This window comes from Gossypium hirsutum, unplaced genomic scaffold (genome assembly GCF_007990345.1).
Source record: "Gossypium hirsutum isolate 1008001.06 unplaced genomic scaffold, Gossypium_hirsutum_v2.1 scaffold_134, whole genome shotgun sequence".
In the NCBI taxonomy this organism is placed as follows: Eukaryota; Viridiplantae; Streptophyta; class Magnoliopsida; order Malvales; family Malvaceae; genus Gossypium; species Gossypium hirsutum.
Window position 1 is genome coordinate 1 of NW_024402825.1, and position 19239 is coordinate 19239.

At 35.6% G+C, this 19239-nt stretch overlaps 3 non-coding genes across 3 annotated transcripts; all 3 read left to right on the forward strand.

Moving 5' to 3' along the window:
* The first annotated feature begins 6826 nt into the window (after positions 1 to 6826).
* On the forward strand, positions 6827 to 7022 carry LOC121226349 (U2 spliceosomal RNA). Its single transcript, XR_005924185.1, has one exon. It is a non-coding gene; the product is annotated as a U2 spliceosomal RNA (small nuclear RNA).
* Positions 7023 to 8439: 1417 nt separating this feature from the next.
* Positions 8440 to 8590, forward strand: LOC121226352 (U4 spliceosomal RNA). The gene has a single exon (XR_005924188.1). It is a non-coding gene; the product is annotated as a U4 spliceosomal RNA (small nuclear RNA).
* A 7601-nt stretch (positions 8591 to 16191) lies between these two features.
* LOC121226355 (U1 spliceosomal RNA) lies at positions 16192 to 16351 on the forward strand. Its single transcript, XR_005924191.1, has one exon. It is a non-coding gene; the product is annotated as a U1 spliceosomal RNA (small nuclear RNA).
* Positions 16352 to 19239: the final 2888 nt, after the last annotated feature.

Genomic DNA, 19239 nt, shown 5'->3' on the forward strand with positions numbered 1-19239 from the left:
AAGCTCGCAGAATAAAAGTCGCAAGTCCATCAGGCAATCTTTGACCATTTATTATTTATTTAAAATTAAAATTATATAAACCGAACAAGATTGGATATGTCACTAGTAGAACTAATGTTTTTAAATACCGAATAAATTTAACATTGTACATTTATTTTTTGTTCATAAGCAATAACATTAGAAAATAAAGGCTAGCTCACCATGTTGTAATCCATAAAGCCAAGCCTCAAATAAATTATGTCAAATAAATATTAGAATAATTACATTATTAGTCACTTAATTTTTAGTATATTTCTATTTGATCATCAGCTACAAAAATTTTTAATTTTATCACTATCGTTTTTAATTGATTCTGTTTTAGTTACTCTTTGTTTAATCCTTAATGAAAATGATGAAATGATGGTGTGAAATTTTTAAAGAGTATAACCACACAATTACTCCACATCCCTAGTATATGATAACCAAAACGTAAGGGTGACCATAAAAGAGAGCTATCAGAATGTTTAAAATCCTGTACGGGGTGCGGCATATAACGGAGTCGATGGTGATATTGAGTTCATGGTCTAGGTAGACAGTAGTGACCTCATTGCAGTTGGAGAAATCCTACACAGCTTCAGTAAGGTATGACCAGAATTCTGCCTATTGAACAGATACTGTTAAGTAAGTTATGACCAGCGACTCTTGTCTCTATTTTCGGACAATTTATTTCTTGCGATGTCGGTGTCCATTGTTTCCAAAGATGAAATGGCAGAGCAGTTTTAATGAGAGCGAGCTTATATTTTAATGGCTTTGATTGATGGTTCTTTTGGACTATATAATTAATTGGGCAAGGCAAATATCAGTTGGTTTCGACACAATTATAAGTATTTACCCCCAAAGGGAGCCTCCCAGAAATTCCAAAATGGTCACATATAAGACTAGAGGAGATAAAGGAAGGCATAAATTGTTTTAGCTGAAACAGAATAAATCTAATATTCAATGTTGAAATATGTCGGTCAAAATAAAGAGATTTTATGTTGTTAACAACACCGCTTCCAACTGATGAGCCACTCCATTTCCTATGAAGAGGCTACCTGTAACAGCGTTTTGGACTCAAAGGCAAGTTGATAGCTGCAGGTTTTGTGGAACTCACCGGACGGACGAACTAGGCCTGCTCATTTCTACAGCTTTCCTTGAACTGCTGCCAATACCATATCCGGCAGAACTGAGTCTTCCATTTCTCTCCTATCATATCCATCAAAGCGCTACAAATCTTCCTATTCAAAATTATGTCACCTGCAATTGGGCTTTGAAACTCTTTTTCTGAATAAAAATTAATTAATTTAAAAATTAGTGTAAGACATTAATTCATAAGCTGCTTTAATTACGGTAAATGTAAAATATAACATATTTTAATAAATTGTGGACGTCTACAATTCCCAAAGTAAAGATAGAAACCTTTGCAAAAGTATACAAACAGAAACTTCCATGTTGTTGGTGCAAGGAGACAACAACAGACTGTTTTCAATCTTGCTTGTATAGCAAGCCTCGAGCCTTGCTGAAGAAACAAACTCAGAAGCAAGAACAGAAACACATGCGAATGAAAAAAAAAGAAATTGAGAGAGAGAGTATTTTGAATGAAAAGAGCTGATATTTCATTAACAAATCCAGAAGGCATAATGCCATTACATATAATAGATAACAACAACAAAATGAACAAGTCTTTACCTAATGACATACCTAACACCACTAAATTTACATTGGAAATTGTTAATCAGCTTGCTTAAGTTTCTTTGCTGATTTTTTCAGTCAATCAATCAACAAAAAACATCATAAGGTTTACCAACTAGTTCAACATGAACTAGATTACAAAATAATAATTAAAAATACAATAAAACATAACAAGTAGTTAGGAACTTTAAGCTCCAGTTTCTGCACTTCATAGCTCGACTGCTTGCTGCCACTTCTCCTTGCATGGCCACCTTTGCATTCTTGCATGGGAACTAAATTCAACACTCCTCCTTAGTTTCCATGCTAGTGACACCTAATTGCCTTCTTAATTTAACAAATTTAGACACATTGAGTGCCTTTGTAAAGATATCAGCAATTTGCTCTTCTGAATTGCAATGAACCAGCTCGATTTCATGAGCTTGCTCCATCTCCCTTATGACATGTAGCTTGATGTTGAAGTGCTTTGTTTCTACCATGAAAGATAGGATTCTTTGCAATTGCAACAGCAGATTTGTTGTCACAGTAAATCTCTATTGCCTTTCCTTGATTTTGATTTAAATCAGCTAGATTTTCTAAGCCATATGGCTTGATTTACAGCAGATGCAGCAGAACAATTCAGCTTCTGCTGTTGACTGTGCTACCAGACTTTGCTTTTTAGAACTCCAGCAAAACATGCCTGAGCCAAGACTAAAGGCATATCCAGATGTGCTTCTCATGTCATCACAAGATCCAGCCCAGTCACTATCAACATAGCCTATCAGCTTCATGTTTTCAGCCCTTTTGAACAATACACCATGATCAATGGTGCCTTTGATGTATCTAAGCACTCTTTTAGCTACTTGAAAGTGCTGATCATTGCAGCAATTCATGTATCTGGATAGCACACTAACAGCAAACATGATATCGGGTCTTGTTGCAGTCAAATACAACAGACTACCAATGAGACTTTTGTACATAGTCTCGCAAATTGGTTCACCACTCCCTTGCCTCGAAAGCTTCACTCCAACAGCCATTGGTGTGCTTGTTGGCTTGCAGTTCTTCATAGAGAACTTATCCAGGATCTTCATAGTAAAAGAACTCTGACTAAGAAAGATTCCCTTTGCTGTTTGCTTCACTTCCATTCCAAGGAAGTAGTTCATTCTGCCTAAATCAGACATTTCAAACATTTCCATCATTTTTCTTTTGAAATCTTTCAGCATTCTTCTATCTCCTCCAGTCACCAATAATCATCAACATAGAGTGACAGGATAAGCTGAGTTTCAGCTTGGTTCTTCTTCACATACAGTGTTGGTTCACTGAGACTTCTCTCGAATTCCAAACTGAGCAAGTAAGAATCAATTCGAGCATACCAGGCTCGAGGAGCCTGTTTCAGGCCATACAAAGCCTTTTTCAGTCTGTACACCTTGTGTTCTTTGCCAGTGACCACAAATCCTTGAGGCTGTTCGATGTAGATCTCTTCTTCCAGGAAACCATTGAGAAATGCAGACTTAACATCAAGCTGATGAATGGTCCACTGATGTTGAGCAGCCAAGGCAACTATCATTCTAACTGTGTCAAGCCTGGCTACTGGTGCAAATGTCTCCAGATAGTCCAGACCATACCTTTGGCTAAAACCTTTGACAACAAGCCTGGCTTTTAGCTTGTTCAGACTGCCATCTGCATTCTGTTTTGCTCGATAGACCCATTTTACTCCAATGGTCTTCTTTCCAGTAGGTTTATCAACTAGCTCCCATGTCTGGTTCTTCTCAATCATGTTGATTTCATCGACCATAGCTAGTTTCCAGCCTTCATCTGCCTCAGCCTCTTCAAAACTGCTAGGTTCTGCTATTGCAACCTGTGCCCTTTCATAAATATCATCTAGGGGCCTTGTGCCTCTCACAGGCACATCATCAACATCCATTTCAGGTCCTAGCTGCTCAAGTTCAGCTTGATTAGGCACCAGGTCTTCTGAAGCAGCTTCTGGTTCATTCTTTTCCCAATTCAGCAAGCCTTCTCATCGAGATGACATCTCTACTCACTTGAACTATGTTTGTCAAAGGATCCAGCACCTTGTAGCCCTTCTTAACTGAGCTATAGCCTACTAGAACACCTGGTTGAGCCCTTTCAGGGAGCTTGTCTCTCTTAGCTACTGGTATTTGTGCATAACACAGGCAACCAAACACCTTCAGATGTGCCAAGGAAGGCTTGAAACTGGACCAAGCCTCGAAAGGTGTTTTGGATGCAAGAGCTTTGGTAGGAAGCCTATTTTGAAGGTAGACAGCAGTGTTTACTGCCTCAGCCCACATGGTCTTGGGCAGTTTCTTCTCAAACAGCAGGCACCTGGCCATATCCATCAAGCTTCTGTTTTTTCTTTCTGATACCCCATTCTGCTGAGGTGTGTAGACATTTGTAAGCTGGTGTTTGATACAGCATCATTGCAAATGGCTTGAAACTGAGCTGAAGTGTACTCAGTGCCATTGTCTGACCTTATCGATTTCAGCTTGCAACCTGTTTCTGTCTCTACAGCAGTTTTAAACTTCACAAACACTTGAGCTACCTCAGACTTGTGTTTTAAGAAGAAAATCCAGAAAACCTTGTAAAATCATCAATGAAGAGGATAAATACCTATTTTTCCTGAGTGATTCAGTCCTCATCGGGCCACATACATCAGAGTGCACCAGCTGCAGTTTTTCAGTAGCTCTCCAAGCTGAATTTGTAGGAAATGGCAGTCTTGCCTGTTTCCCCATCTGGCAAACTTCACACACATCATCATGCTCCACTGAGCTAGTAAAGTTCTCTGCCAAGCCTTCTTTGGCCATTCGAGCCAATGATCTAAAGTTGGCATGCCCAAGCCTTTGATGCCTAAGCTTGGAATCATCAACAGAGGCTGTATATGCAGACTTTGAGTCATTTGGCCAGTGTACCTCAAAGCATTTGCCAGTCATTGTGACTGTCATAAGGCTTGATCACTTGGATCAGCAATGTGGCACTGTTTGTTCTTGAACACAACAGAATAGCCTTTCTCGAGCAATTGAGCTATGCTGAGAAGGTTTCTGTCGATTTCTGGCACTAACAGCACATTTGGAATGATCTTGTTGCCTGTGGGGGTACATATCAGCACCTCTCCTCTTCCTTCAGCCCTTATGAACTGACCATTTCCAACCTTGACCTTGGTTTTGCAACTTCTATCCAAGGTTTTAAATAAGGAGGCATCTGGTGACATGTGGTTAGTGCAACCACTGTCCAATAACCAGCCTTTGAGCATTTCTTCTCAGCAGCTAAGCAAGAAACATCAAAGACTTGCTCTTCTTGATCACTACTGTCCTCACTACTCGAGCTTTAACCTTTGGTTGTTGAAATTGACTCTGCCTTGACTTGGTTCTATTTTTGCAAACCCTTTCAACATGGCCTTTCTTCTTGTAGTGTTGGCTACTGATCTGGCCTGAACCAGCATCTGTCTTCTGGATGACCTGGCCTCTTGCAATGTCTGCAGGGCTGGTCATTGCTCCTTGCAGTATCAGGCTTAGGCCTGCTTTTCCAAGGCTTTTTACCTCTTGGAGCATTGATGCTTGAGGCTTCTCTGGCCTTGGCATTGAATGCACCTTCCTGGTGGTCTTCAGCTCTGCTAGCTCTCCTTTGTTCCTGAGCATAAAAAGTGTTGATTAGCTCAGTCAAAGAGATGGTAGCAAGGTCTCTTGAGTCCTCAAGAGAGGATATCTTGGCCTCATATCTCTCAGGAAAGTGGAGAGAACTTTCTCTACTATCCTTGCCTCATCAAAGTGCTCACCAAGGAGCCTTATACTGTTAACCACTGCCATGATTCTATCTGCATACTGCTTCACTGTTTCTTCTTCCTTCATCTTCAGGTTCTCAAAATCCCTTCTCAAATTCAATAGCTGTTGTTGCCTTGTTCCTTAGTGCCTTGAAACTCCTCCTTAAGCTTATCCCATGCCTGTTTTGGAGTCTCACAGGCCATAATTCTGATGAAGATGACATCTGACACACAATTCTGAATGCAGGACATGGCTTTGTGCCTTTTGGTCCTCTCATCAGCATGTTGCCTAATCTGAGCTACTGTGGGATTGGCCCTCAGTGGTGCTGGCTCAGCATCTGTGTTGACAACTTCCCACAAATCAAAGGCCTGTAGGTAAGTCTTCATCTTGACCAGCCATATGTGGAAGCCTTCTCCATTGAAGACTGGTGGGGCTGCTGGTGAAAAACTTGAGGAAGACATTCAGCTTTCTTAGTTTGATAAAACAGGTCCACTAAGAATGAAGCTCTAGATACCAATTGTTGGTGCAAAGAGACAACAACAGACTGTTTTCAATCTTGCTTGTATAGCAAGCCTCGAGCCTTGCTGAAGAAACAAACTCAGAAGCAAGAACAGAAACACATGCGAATGAAAAACAAAAGAAATTGAGAGAGAGAGTATTTTGAATGAAAAGAGCTGATATTTCATTAACAAATCCAGAAGGCATAATGCCATTACATATAATAGATAACAACAACAAAATGAACAAGTCTTTACCTAATGACATACCTAACACCATTAAATTTACATTGGAAATTGTTAATCAGCTTGCTTAAGTTTCTTTGCTGATTTTTTCAGTCAATCAATCAACAAAAAACATCATAAGGTTTACCAACTTAGTTCAACATGAACTAGATTACAAAATAATAATTAAAAATACAATCAAAACATAACAAGTAGTTAGGCAACTTTAAGCTCCAGTTTCTGCACTTCATAGCTCGACTGCTTGCTGCCACTTCTCTTGCATGGCCACCTTTGCATGTCTTGCATGGGAACTAAATTCAACACATGTAATGTAAACCTTACAGTTTGCGAATTCTTCTTTAGTATTTAATGGCTTACCTACCAATATTGCATAGTTGGAAAGACTGATTGCTTCTTCATCTTTTGACCCAAGCTGCAATAAGAGGACTAGTGTTATAATATCCAAAAATTTACATGTGCAAATTCACCAACATACAATGTGCTGTGAGGAAAAATTATACTAGTTTTGTCCATAGCAAACTAAAAGTTCCTTCTGACATAGTCGAAATCCCATATAGAGAGCGCAAGCCAAGGGTAAGGCAGAGACGCATATAAAAGAAATATCAAGATGAGTTTAAGCTCATACCTTTCTCGGCCTTTTGGCTAAGATCAAGTGTAGTATCTGTTCTTATCAGTTTAATATCTGATACGTGGATCATTGATCCGCATGATATTAAATCAATATTTTTAGGGGGGAGCTCATTAACAATAGCTTGCTATTGGGGTTCTCGAGTGTCGTCTTTGTTTTGCACTGCTGCATCGTTCTGGCACACCCCTCCGATTGTAGTTTTAACCTTTGGAACCAATAGACGGTAGCTTCTTGTTCGGATTGTATTAATAATTGAGGTGTAAATCTGTTTAAAGACACTATTTTAAGGGTTAATGTACTTGAGGTTTAGTCCAAACCATAGGGCTATTTTCTCATGCATTACTTAGTTAATGGGATGGTATCTAATTTAATTTCTGAAGTTCATTGAAGAATTGTTGTTTCAATTTGTAGTTGGCGCATAGAATTGCCGTTCAATCATTTAATTGGCTTTTCAGTTCTACGTTCTAATCATTTAAATTGAACCTAGAAGCTATTTGATTTTAAATTTCACTGTTTTACGATAATAGAAACAATGCTTAATATTTGTATATAACATTTACATGGCTTCACACACATGGTGCCGTGTTCTTCAATTAAATACCACGTAATCGAGATGGAGTTTGGAACTTGTACACTAAGGCTGTTGTCTTTGTGAAGCTGATGGAGGATCTTCATCAATTGAGTGAACTTAGGGTTCTAAACTCGGAGGTATTGGAGTTGGATAAATGCTTGACTAATCTCAGAGGAAGACTTGAAGGCAACGAGTGTCTTTATGGTGGCATTCTTGTGAATGTGTCATGGTGTCTTTATGGTGTTGTTCCGCAACGCCAACAGCATGCTAATGCCGAGTTTTGATCGTGCTCGTGTGGTGGTGATTTTTCTCTAGTTGACTTTTAGAGCTGTTTTATGTGGCTGTTTTATATGGTTTACTGGTGTTTTCTGGTTTTATTTTGGTGTATCTTTTGGTTGGGTTATTTTTTATGTTGTTTTATCTTTGTAATCCCACTGTTTTCAGTGGTTGTTTTATTTTTAATATAATCATTTTGATGGCCAGCAAAAAAAGTAGTAAAAAAAAATTTAATGCCAGGTTTAAATTTCAATTTCTTAAAACATTTTCTTTTACAATTTGAAGTACTAAACATGGCGCTCAACATCCACCTCAACTCATTTGCATCAGCAATGACCTCCATATTTGATATATTTTTCATTGATGATAAAGTATTATTATATTTATATTTTAAATTTAATTTTTACTCAAATCATGTTTTAGCATTTTACTTTGTAACTTATAATTATTTAGAAAAATTGAAACTTCAAAATAATTCAACCACTAAAAGTGGCTGACTTGAATAGAAGACAAGTAAAAAAAAATCATATGTATCGTATTTTTATAGTATTATTATTTAATATAGGTAAAAAGTTTTAATTACACATTTATTCATTTAATTTTCTTGTGAAGTTAAACAAAAAAAAACTACACTAGAAGCTAAACAAGGATACAACAAAATATACAAAATTAGGCTATTATATCCCACATGTGCTGGACAATAACTCAGACAAATCTTGCACCTGCTATAAAATGAAGCTAAAAAGGTCTGGTCAAGCCATCTTTGCGCTTGGGGCAATGACGCAGCTAGTGAGGTTTTAACCGAGGCGCGTCTATTGCTGGTTGAAAACTATTTCCAGACCCCCTCTTAGGCCTGGGTTCTGCCCTGGCCTTTGAGAATTTCTGGAAGGGTTCCCTTCGGGGTAAAACCCTACAATTTCTAGTTAATTACTTTGCTCTTCTTTTTCCCCTTAAAATTAAGATGGAACAATTTGTTTATGAAATAAGGTGTTCAAAATATTTGAAGGATTTAGCATTTTAATATTTATTTTAGATTTTTGAATTTAAAAATACATACCGAAAATTCTTGAGCAAGTGTTCGACACAATAATGAGAGGTTGAAACTTGTTGATCCAAGCGTATTATACGTAGCAACTATTAGTACAATTTTATATCTACCGATAATTTTTATTAAATTTAGGGTAATTTATTAACTAATTGATCCAACCATTCAAATTCAATTGTTGATCATTTCACAAAATTCATCTACTCAATTAATGAAATATATAAGTTTAATTAACTGTACACCAGGTAATTACTATCTACTAGAGAAATAATAAAAAGAAAATGTACAACATAATAGAATAGAAAAAGTAGAAACTAAAATTAGTAAAAGAGCATTAATAAAAATTGAGAATTGAAACATAAGAACAAAAAGAATAATAAGTATTACAGGGGTAACAAACCTCTTTCACCAATGATAAGAATGTTGTGAGCTTGATTTAATCAAAAAACTTGATGAGGTATTAAACGCAACTATAGAGATTATAATAAACTAGTTGAATAAGGTTACAGGAATGAAGTGTAAGAATACACACTTTGAGTTTGGATAGTATGTGTAATCACTAAATTTTGTCTGTGTCAAGGTTTGTGTATAATTTCTAAATTACGGGCCGGGCTGGTCTCATGTGGGCCCAATGATTGTGCCCATTATAATTGGGTTTTGTTCTTTAGGCTTTAGCCCATTAATTTTTCGGTTTTTATATTTTAATAATAATCAGAAAAAATAAAAATTTAAAATTTACATTTCGACCACCTAACTTTTTAAAATTACATTTTGACCTCTCAACTTTCTTAAAATTATATTTTGACTCTAAATTTTTTTAAAATTACATTTTGACCTCAAAAGTTTTGTGTCCTCTACAGTTTGGTCCTTCTAGGTATGTCAGACCACCCCAATCAGCATCAGGGCGTGCACTGGCACCTTCAGCTACTCCGACAGTCGGCCTGCTCATGATGCCCTCCACTGCCACCTGAAGACAAAGAAAAAGAAGACAAAATTAGTAAGATAAAAAAGGAAAAATGAGAGGGAGAGGGGTCAAATATCAATAAAAACATAGCAAAAGCAAAAAAAAATATAGCAAACAGCTCCAAAAGCCGCACGCCACCGCCACCGCGACCATCACTCTTTCATCGCCTGCACCATCGCACCACCACCATCACCGAACCAAGCAATCAAGCCACGATAGAGAAAAAAAAGCAAAGAAAAAAAAAGAGTAGTAAAGAACAACCAAAAAATAAAACAAAAAAGGGAGGAGGAGCCACGACCACTGAGGATGAGCACGGACAGCGGCACCTTTCACTTTGGGACTGTCAAAAAGGAGAGAAAGGGAGAGAAGAAAAGAAAAAAAAAGGGAAAGAAGAAAAGAAGGGGGAGGGAAGAAGGGGATGCTGGCGGCCGAAGCACCGTAGGCCAAGGAGACGGCGGTGGGGTGAAAGAGGCTAGGGTTTGAGAAAAAAAGAAAAAGAAAAAGGAAGAAGAAAGAGAGAGAAAACAAAAGAAAGAAAGAAAGAAAAAGAAAAAGAAAAAAGAAGAGAAAAAAATAAAAATATACAGTCGGGTCGACCCGACACAACCCATCCGACCTGGATCTGACCAGGATTCGACCCGATAGCAACCAGCAGCACCCCTAGTAGGCCCAAATCCACCAGACCCAGCAGGCTTGTCCAGCAGCAGCCCAAGTCCTTAACAGCATGCCAGCACCCAGCAAGCAGGCCAGACAGCCCAGAGTAGGCATCCCAACAACAGGCCTGTCAGCAGAAAAAGAAAAAAAGAAAAGAAAAAAACAACAGCAGCCCGGATTCGGCAGGCTCAACTGCAGTAGCCCAACAGCACAGCCAGCCCACCCCAGCAGCCAGGCCCAGCAGCTTCGAGCGGGCTGGTTCAGCAGGTCCAACAGTAGAAAAAAAAAGAAAAAAAGAAAAAGGGAAAAGAAAAAAAGAAAAAGAAAAAAAAGCTCAAGTAGTGTAGCTCGATTCAGTCAAAACCATAACTTTGGGTTTTCGATAAACTCTCGATCTTTTTTATTTTATTTATTTAGTCTCTGTATTTAAATATTATCCCATTTTAATTAAATTAGCATTTTCATGGCATTTTTGAAATATTATTTTGTTTATTTCATTTTATAATTTTAAATTTAAATAATTTTAACAAATAAGGCAGCGAATCGATTTGACATTAAGCCGTTGATTTCATTGCTATGTTGGGTGAATATCATTGGCTCGTGTTAAATATGGGGCACCCTTCTAGAAAATCGAGAAATTCAAAAATCCTTGTGTTTTAATAAAATGTTTATTTTGTAAAATATCAAATTATATTTTAAAGGATATATAATAATATGTAACTTATCAATTTTTTTAACGGATCACGATTAAATATTAAATTGAACTCGTATTTTTAAAAATTAAGACAATGCGCGCTTAACGAGATACTAATTTTGGGCGTCACGAGGGTGCTAATACCTTCCTCATGCGTAACCGACTCCTGAACCCTAATTTTCTCTGGATTTTGACGTAGACCTAAAAACGACTCTTTTTTAAAGAAATTTTAAAAGATTATTTTTCTTTTAAAAAAAGAGAATTTAATAGGTGTCCGATCACACCTAGAAAAAATATCAGTGGCAACTCCTCTTTTTTTAAAAAAAAATGAAGACTCTATTTTTAAAATTTCAATAATCACTTCGACTAGCGCCCGTGCCAAATTTTTAGGTCGCTGCAATATGGATGGAGTATGGTTGGGAACATATGGATGGAGTGAGCTTGGTTTCAATTCACTTTCATATGAGTTACACCATATTTTCCTGTTTTCATGACTTCAGACTCTTTTAAAGGTTGATTGTTTAGGGAATTTGGATCTTTCTTCTAAAAATATAACATTTTAGCCTCGATGAGATTTCTAACCTTGTATTTCAAAATAGAATGATTGTTTGCTAAGTTCCGATAATTTTCATAATGATAGCTACAATGCTTATTAATATTGTTAGATTTTATCGTACTCACAATGTGGGTGAATAAAAATATTTGATAATTAAAACATTACTATAAAAATATGAGTTAGTATTTTATACACTAGCAGTGTACTTTTTTTATTTTATAAGTAGCCTTAAAAAGTTGCCACGTATCTCTCTATTTTTAAGTTTTTTTTAATATTTTGCTATACCCCTATAGAACACTTGTCAACCTCTTAATCCTACTTGTGGAGTCTAAAAACTTCATTAGCAGTGTACTAAATATTTTCCCTAAAAATATATCCACAAATGATTATTTGTGAGCAGCAAGGAGTTTTTATATAAATTTGTTGGTCTTGTGTTCAATTCCTAAATAATGTTTTTCAGTTGTTTTATTTGGAGATTATAAAAAAGTATGAAAATACCCTGATAATAATATTAATTACCTTTAAAGTAGGGGTATTTTAGTACTTTCACAACTAAGTTAATTTCAAGTTGACTCGTGACACCAACTCAGTCAACCAATTTAGGGAAATTTACAAGGCTTCGATAAGGAGATGAGTCTGAAAAAAGTTAGAATAGAAATTCGGTGTACATTATAGGAATTGAGATGAGTTAATGCTCTGTCTTCCTATTATGTTGTTCTTACCATTTTCACTAGTATGCATTGCTCATCCGTTCTTTTCTTTGGATTGAGCACATCCATGTATAAATTAAACTATCGAGAAAAGGGCTAAACCATATCTAATGAATATAATTTTTTGTTTACTATGTAGACTCTACTTCAATAAAATTTGTTGTCTAGGGAATAAATCTTTTTCAATCAATTTATCCAAATAAGTACTTTTATTATTAATTAAGTGGGCTTTTGGTTTTTCTTTCTTCGGAATAGAGGTTGTACAATGGATTTATAAATATAGATATGATTTACACACTTAATAATCCTAAATCGACTTTGATTTAAAAAATGTATTTCAATCTTAAATTACTTAAATTTAGGGTAATTTATTAACTAATAGAATAGAAAAAGTAGAAACTAAAATTAGTAAAAGAGCATTAATAAAAATTGAGAATTGAAACATAAGAACAAAAAGAATAATAAGTATTACAGGGGTAACAAACCTCTTTCACCAATGATAAGAATGTTGTGAGCTTGATTTAATCAAAAAACTTGATGAGGTATTAAACGCAACTATAGAGATTATAATAAACTAGTTGAATAAGGTTACAGGAATGAAGTGTAAGAATACACACTTTGAGTTTGGATAGTATGCGTAATCACTAAATTTTGTCTTGTCAAGGTTCGTGTATAATTTCCAAATTACGGGCCGGGCTGGTCTCATATGGGCCCAATGATTGGGCCCATTATGATTGGGTTTTGTTCTTTAGGCTTTAGCCCATTAATTTTTTGGTTTTTATATTTTAATAATAATAATCAGAAAAAATATAAAATTTAAAATTTACATTTTGACCACCTAACTTTTTAAAATTATATTTTGACATCTCAACTTTCTTTAAATTATATTTTGACCCTAAATTTTCTTAAAATTACATTTTGACCTCAAAAGTTTTGTGTCCTCTACAGTTTGGTCCTTCTAGGTATGTCAGACCACCCCAATCAGCATCCGGGCGTGCACTGGCACCTTCAGCTACTCCGACAGTCGGCCTAGGCTCATGATGCCCTCCATTGCCACCTAAAGACAAAGAAAAAGAAGACAAAATTATTAAGATAAAAAAGGAAAAAATAAGAGGGAGAGGGGTCAGATATCAATAAAAACAAAGCAAAAGCAAAAAAAATATATAACAAACAGCTCCAAAAGCCGCACGCCACCGCCACCGTGACCATCACTCTTTCGTCGTCTGCACCGTCGCACCACCACCATCACCGAACCAAGCAACCAAGCCACGATAGAGAAAAAAAACAAAGAAAAAAAAGAGTAGTAAAGAACAACCAAAAAATAAAACAAAAAAGGGAGGAGGAGCCACAACCACTGAGGATGAGCACGGACAGCGGCACCTTTCACTTTGGGACTGTCAAAATAGGAGAGAAAGGGAGAGAATGAAAGAGAAAAAAAAGGGAAAGAATAAAAGAAGGGGAGGGAAGAAGGGGATACTGGCGACCGAAGCACCGTAGGCCAAGGAGACTGTGGTGGCGGTGAAGGAGGCTAGGGTTTGAAAAAAAAGAAAAAGAAAAAGGAAGAAGAAAGAGAGAGAAAACAAAAGAAAGAAAGAAAAATAAAAAGAAAAAAGAAGAGCAAAAAATAAAAATATACAGTCGGGTCGACCCGACACAACCCATCCGACCTGGATCTGACCAGGATTCGACCCGATAGCAGCCAGCAGTACCCCTAGTAGGCCCAAATCCACCAGACCCAGCAGGCTTGTCCAGCAACAGCCCAAGTCCTTAACAGCATGCCAGCACCCAGCAAGCAGGCCAGACAGCCCAGCAGTAGGCATCCCAACAACAGGCCTGTCAGCAGAAAAAAGAAAAAAAGAAAAGAAAAAAAACAACAGCAGCCCGAATTCGACAGGCTCAACTGCAGTAGCCCAACAGCACAGCCAGCCCACCCCAGCAGCCAGGCCCAGTAGCTCCGAGCAGGTTGGTTCAGCAGGTCCAATAGTAGAAAAAAAAAGAAAAAAGAAAAAGGGAAAAGAAAAAAAAGAAAAAGAAAAAAAGAGCTCAAGTAGTGTAGCTTGATTCGGTCAAAACCATAACTTTGGGATTTCAATAAACTCTCGATCTTTTTTATTTTATTTATTTAGTCTCTGTATTTAAATATTATCCCATTTTAATTAAATTAGCATTTTCATGGCATTTTTGAAATATTATTTTGTTTATTTAATTTTATAATTTTAAATTTAAATAATTTCAACAAATAAGGCAGCGAATCGATTTGACATTAAGCCGTTGATTTCATCGCTATGTAAGGTGAATATCATTGGCTCGTGTTAAATATGGGACACCCTTCTAGAAAATCGAGAAATTCAAAAATCCTTGTGTTTTAATAAAATGTTTATTTTGTAAAATATCAAATTATATTTTAAAGGATATATAATAATATGTAACTTATCAATTTTTTTAACGGATCACGATTAAATATTAAATTGAACTCGTATTTTTAAAAATTAAGACAACGCGCGCTTAACGAGATACTAATTTTGGGCGTCACGAGGGTGCTAATACCTTCCTCGTGCGTAACCGACTCCTGAACCCTAATTTTCTCTGGATTTTGACGTAGACCTAAAAACGACTCTTTTTTAAAGAAATTTTAAAAGATTATTTTTCTTTTAAAAAAAGAGAATTTAATAGGTGTCCGATCACACCTAGAAAAAATATCGGTGGCAACTCCTCCTTTTTTAAAAAAAAATGAAGACTCTATTTTTAAGTTTTTTTAATATTTTGCTATACCCCTATAGAACACTTGTCAACCTCTTAATCCTACTTGTGGAGTCTAAAAACTTCATTAGCAGTGTACTAAATATTTTCCCTAAAAATATATCCACAAATGATTATTTGTGAGCAGCAAGGAGTTTTTATATAAATTTGTTGGTCTTGTGTTCAATTCCTAAATAATGTTTTTCAGTTGTTTTATTTGGAGATTATAAAAAAGTATGAAAATACCCTGATAATAATATTAATTACCTTTAAAGTAGGGGTATTTTAGTACTTTCACAACTAAGTTAATTTCAAGTTGACTCGTGACACCAACTCAGTCAACCAATTTAGGGAAATTTACAAGGCTTCGATAAGGAGATGAGTCTGAAAAAGTTAGAATAGAAATTCGGTGTACATTATAGGAATTGAGATGAGTTAATGCTCTGTCTTCCTATTATGTTGTTCTTACCATTTTCACTAGTATGCATTGCTCATCCGTTCTTTTCTTTGGATTGAGCACATCCATGTATAAATTAAACTATCGAGAAAAGGGCTAAATCATATCTAATGAATATAATTTTTTGTTTACTATGTAGACTCTACTTCAATAAAATTTGTTGTCTAGGGAATAAATCTTTTTCAATCAATTTATCCAAATAAGTACTTTTATTATTAATTAAGTGGGCTTTTGGTTTTTCTTTCTTCGGAATAGAGGTTGTACAATGGATTTATAAATATAGATATGATTTACACACTTAATAATCCTAAATCGACTTTGATTTAAAAAATGTATTTCAATCTTAAATTACTTAAGATGAAAATATCACTCGGAATTCAAGTGTATTATTCATGGCAACAATGGACATAATTTTATATTTATGGGTATTTTAAAGGATCGATATTTAATATTTAGAAGTATTTAACGCGTCACTATAAAATTAAGAACAATGTTAATAAAATAAAACAATATTATTATTGAAAGAAATCGAGATTGGGAAATGTTAATAATTAGTGTTTAAATGCATTGAAAGATAAAAATGTTCTAGATCTTTATGCCCCCAATGCAACCTGAATCCCACATTGCTAATATATAGTAAACAAAACATAAGGGGTGGTGTATAAGGAGAGAGGATAGGGCAACATTGAAACATACTTACCTGGACGGGGTCAATGAATGATCAGGAAGACTCATGGCCTAGAGCAGTGACCTCCATTGCACTTGGGAGGGGTGCTGCTTTAAGGTCTCCCAAGAGGGAGAGCCTACGTCAAAATTTGTGGCAGTGGGGGATTGCGTTCGCGCAGCCTCTACAATTTCAAGTTATGGAAAGTCATTGGTAATCAATTGTAGGATATAGTTCTTTTTTGCATATGGGTAAACAGCTTCAAAAGCTGTTATTATATGCTCTCCTTACAGAACACCCTTAGGTTTTGTTTGTGGTAGGGATGTAGGCTCAGGTTAAGGGCATAAGGGTTTAGGACATTTTTAACATTTAGTGCTTATACGCACATTGTTTTTCATTTTGTAAAGATGTACTTTTCAATATCAAATATTGATCTTTCAAAGTGCTTGTAAATATAAAAATTACGCCTATTATTTCCATGTTTAATACACTCTAATTTATGTGGTATTTTCATCCTATCTAATCAAATGGATTGATCTTATTTGAAAGATTGAAATCTTTTTAGTCATATCTATATCCGTCATCCAACGTCTATTTAGGAGGAAATGAAAGCCTATCTAATCTTATTTAGTACAAGTCATATGATTCATAATAGAAAGTACATAATTGAATAGATTGATTGATCAAGATTTATTCCATGAGCAACAAATTTTATTAAAGTAGAGATGGCATAATAAAAAATGGTATTCATATGACATGATCTGTCTATTTTCGCATTAACTATCTAATTTTGTGACAATCCAAAGAAAGTAAGAGTAGATAAACAAGATATACATAGTAAAATTGATAAGAATGACATAATGAGCGGATAAGGAATCAAATCATCTAAATTCCTATGATGTACATAGAGTTTCTACCGTATTTTCTTCAGAACCGCCTCTTAACGCCTATTCCATCAAAGCTAGTATAATTAATTAGCATTGTAGCCATCGTTACAGAAATTATAGAACTCAACCAAGAATTGTTGTAGTTTGAAATACAAGGTTAGGGATCTCGTCAAAGCTGAGATGTTATGTTTTAAAGAAGAAAACCCTATATTCCCTAACAAAACAAACGTGTAGAAAATTTGAAGCGATGAAGAGGAAAAGGGGTTGTGACTCTTATGAAAGTGAACTAAAACCAAGCTTTTGTAAAAACAGATTTCAACACAAATCCCAACTATCATCTAACTCAGAATGTGTTTTCTTACGTTTCATTGCCATAACCTTACTTAACCAGCTCACAACTTTCGTACTTCAGCCCATAAAACAAATATCGGTTTAACACTCCTTTTTCTTCTTATTTTTCAATTCAAAAATTTTATTTCTCCCTTATTAGATTTTGGCTTCCGCTCTATCTTTTCTATCATGTTGTACATTTTCTTCCTACTATTCAGCTAGCAATTTTAAACACTAAATTTATAGAAATTATATATTTCTTGAATAAATCGATTTTTTTTAAATAATCGAAAATTAAATTGCAACTGGTTGATTCAACTGGTTAATAAATTACCCTAAATTTATTTAAAATTATCTGTAGATATAATTCATAGTTCCTATGTATAATACGATTGAATTTAAATGGTATTTTCATCTTAAATAATTAAATAGACTGTTCTTATGTAATTCTTGAAAGATTTAATTGTTTTTTTAATCATATTCTGTTATATTATAGGTCGATAATGACAGCAAGAGTAATCACACAAAAATAAGAAAGAAAAATAAGAACACACAAAAAATTTTATTGGGAAAAATCATAGGCAAAGGAGAAGAAATTCACTGCTGAAAAAATACAAGAGGTTTTCGACTATGCACAGTTTGTTAGGGTAAAAAGTATACCCCTATATGAATTTAACTTGTGCGGCAGGTCCGTACTGCAAGAGCTCCGCCCCCGAACCTTCGGTCAAAATTAGTGGTTCGACTCGAGGTCGTACCCACCCCAGATCCCCAATTTTGCCTCTATTTTATTTCTTTAACAACTGAATTATATATCGAATTTTTTAAATCGGATCAAACGGGATTCAGATCACACAACTCTAATATATTCAATTTAAGATTAGCAATCGTAAAACATTTAGTATAAATAACACACAGACAAGACTTGTGGTGACCAATGTGGAAAGAGTACGTCAGGGAATTGGGCATGATACGACTTGTGGTGTTTGTGGGCATGGTTTCAAAGATATACTTTATGTCATTATGGACGGTTCTGCAACAAGGAGTATTTGGGATCGGTTAATTCTAGTAGATCGGCAAACTTGATTTTATTCTAGTAATTTGCATGAATGGCTTATATCAAACTTGCAGAATCAACATGTCAAGTGCTTGGGAGATGTAGACTGGAATTACCTTTTTGGGATCATGATTTGGTGCATTTGGAAGAATCAAAATCTTTTTTATTTTTCAAGGCGTGTCTTGGAATATTAGTGATATTACCAGGGTGTCCTATACTTGGGCAAAACAGTATGTCTCTTTTAAAAGGGATTCCTTATCTGAGACACGAAGATCGGTTCTAACCTCATACTTGACAGGTAATTAGGTCTATTTAAACAGAAATGAAACAAGTTTTGCTGCAGTAGGAGGAATTGTTTTGATAACCTCATACTTGACAGGTAATTAGGTCTATTTAAACACTGATGGGCCAGACAGAAATGAAACAAGTTTTGCTGCAGTAGGAGGAATTGTTTGTGATCAAGATGGGAGGTGGATTCTTGGCTTTAACAGTTATTCGAGGAACTGCTCTATTTTTTTATGCTGAATCATGGGGCATCTTAGATGGTTTGGTACTCTTAATCGATCGGGGTTATGATAATGTCTTGATTAAAAATGATAATCTTGAGGTGACTAAGGCCATTTAAGAGAATTCTTCCAAGAGTTCCAAATCTACTTTGATCAGAAGAATTCATCAAATTTGGGTGCAGATTGGGCACTGGAGTATATGCCACATCTCTAGAGAAGATAACCAGGATTAGGGGTGTGCAAATTTTGGGTAAAACCGAATTAATTCGGTTAACTGACCTAATTCGGTTAATCGTTCG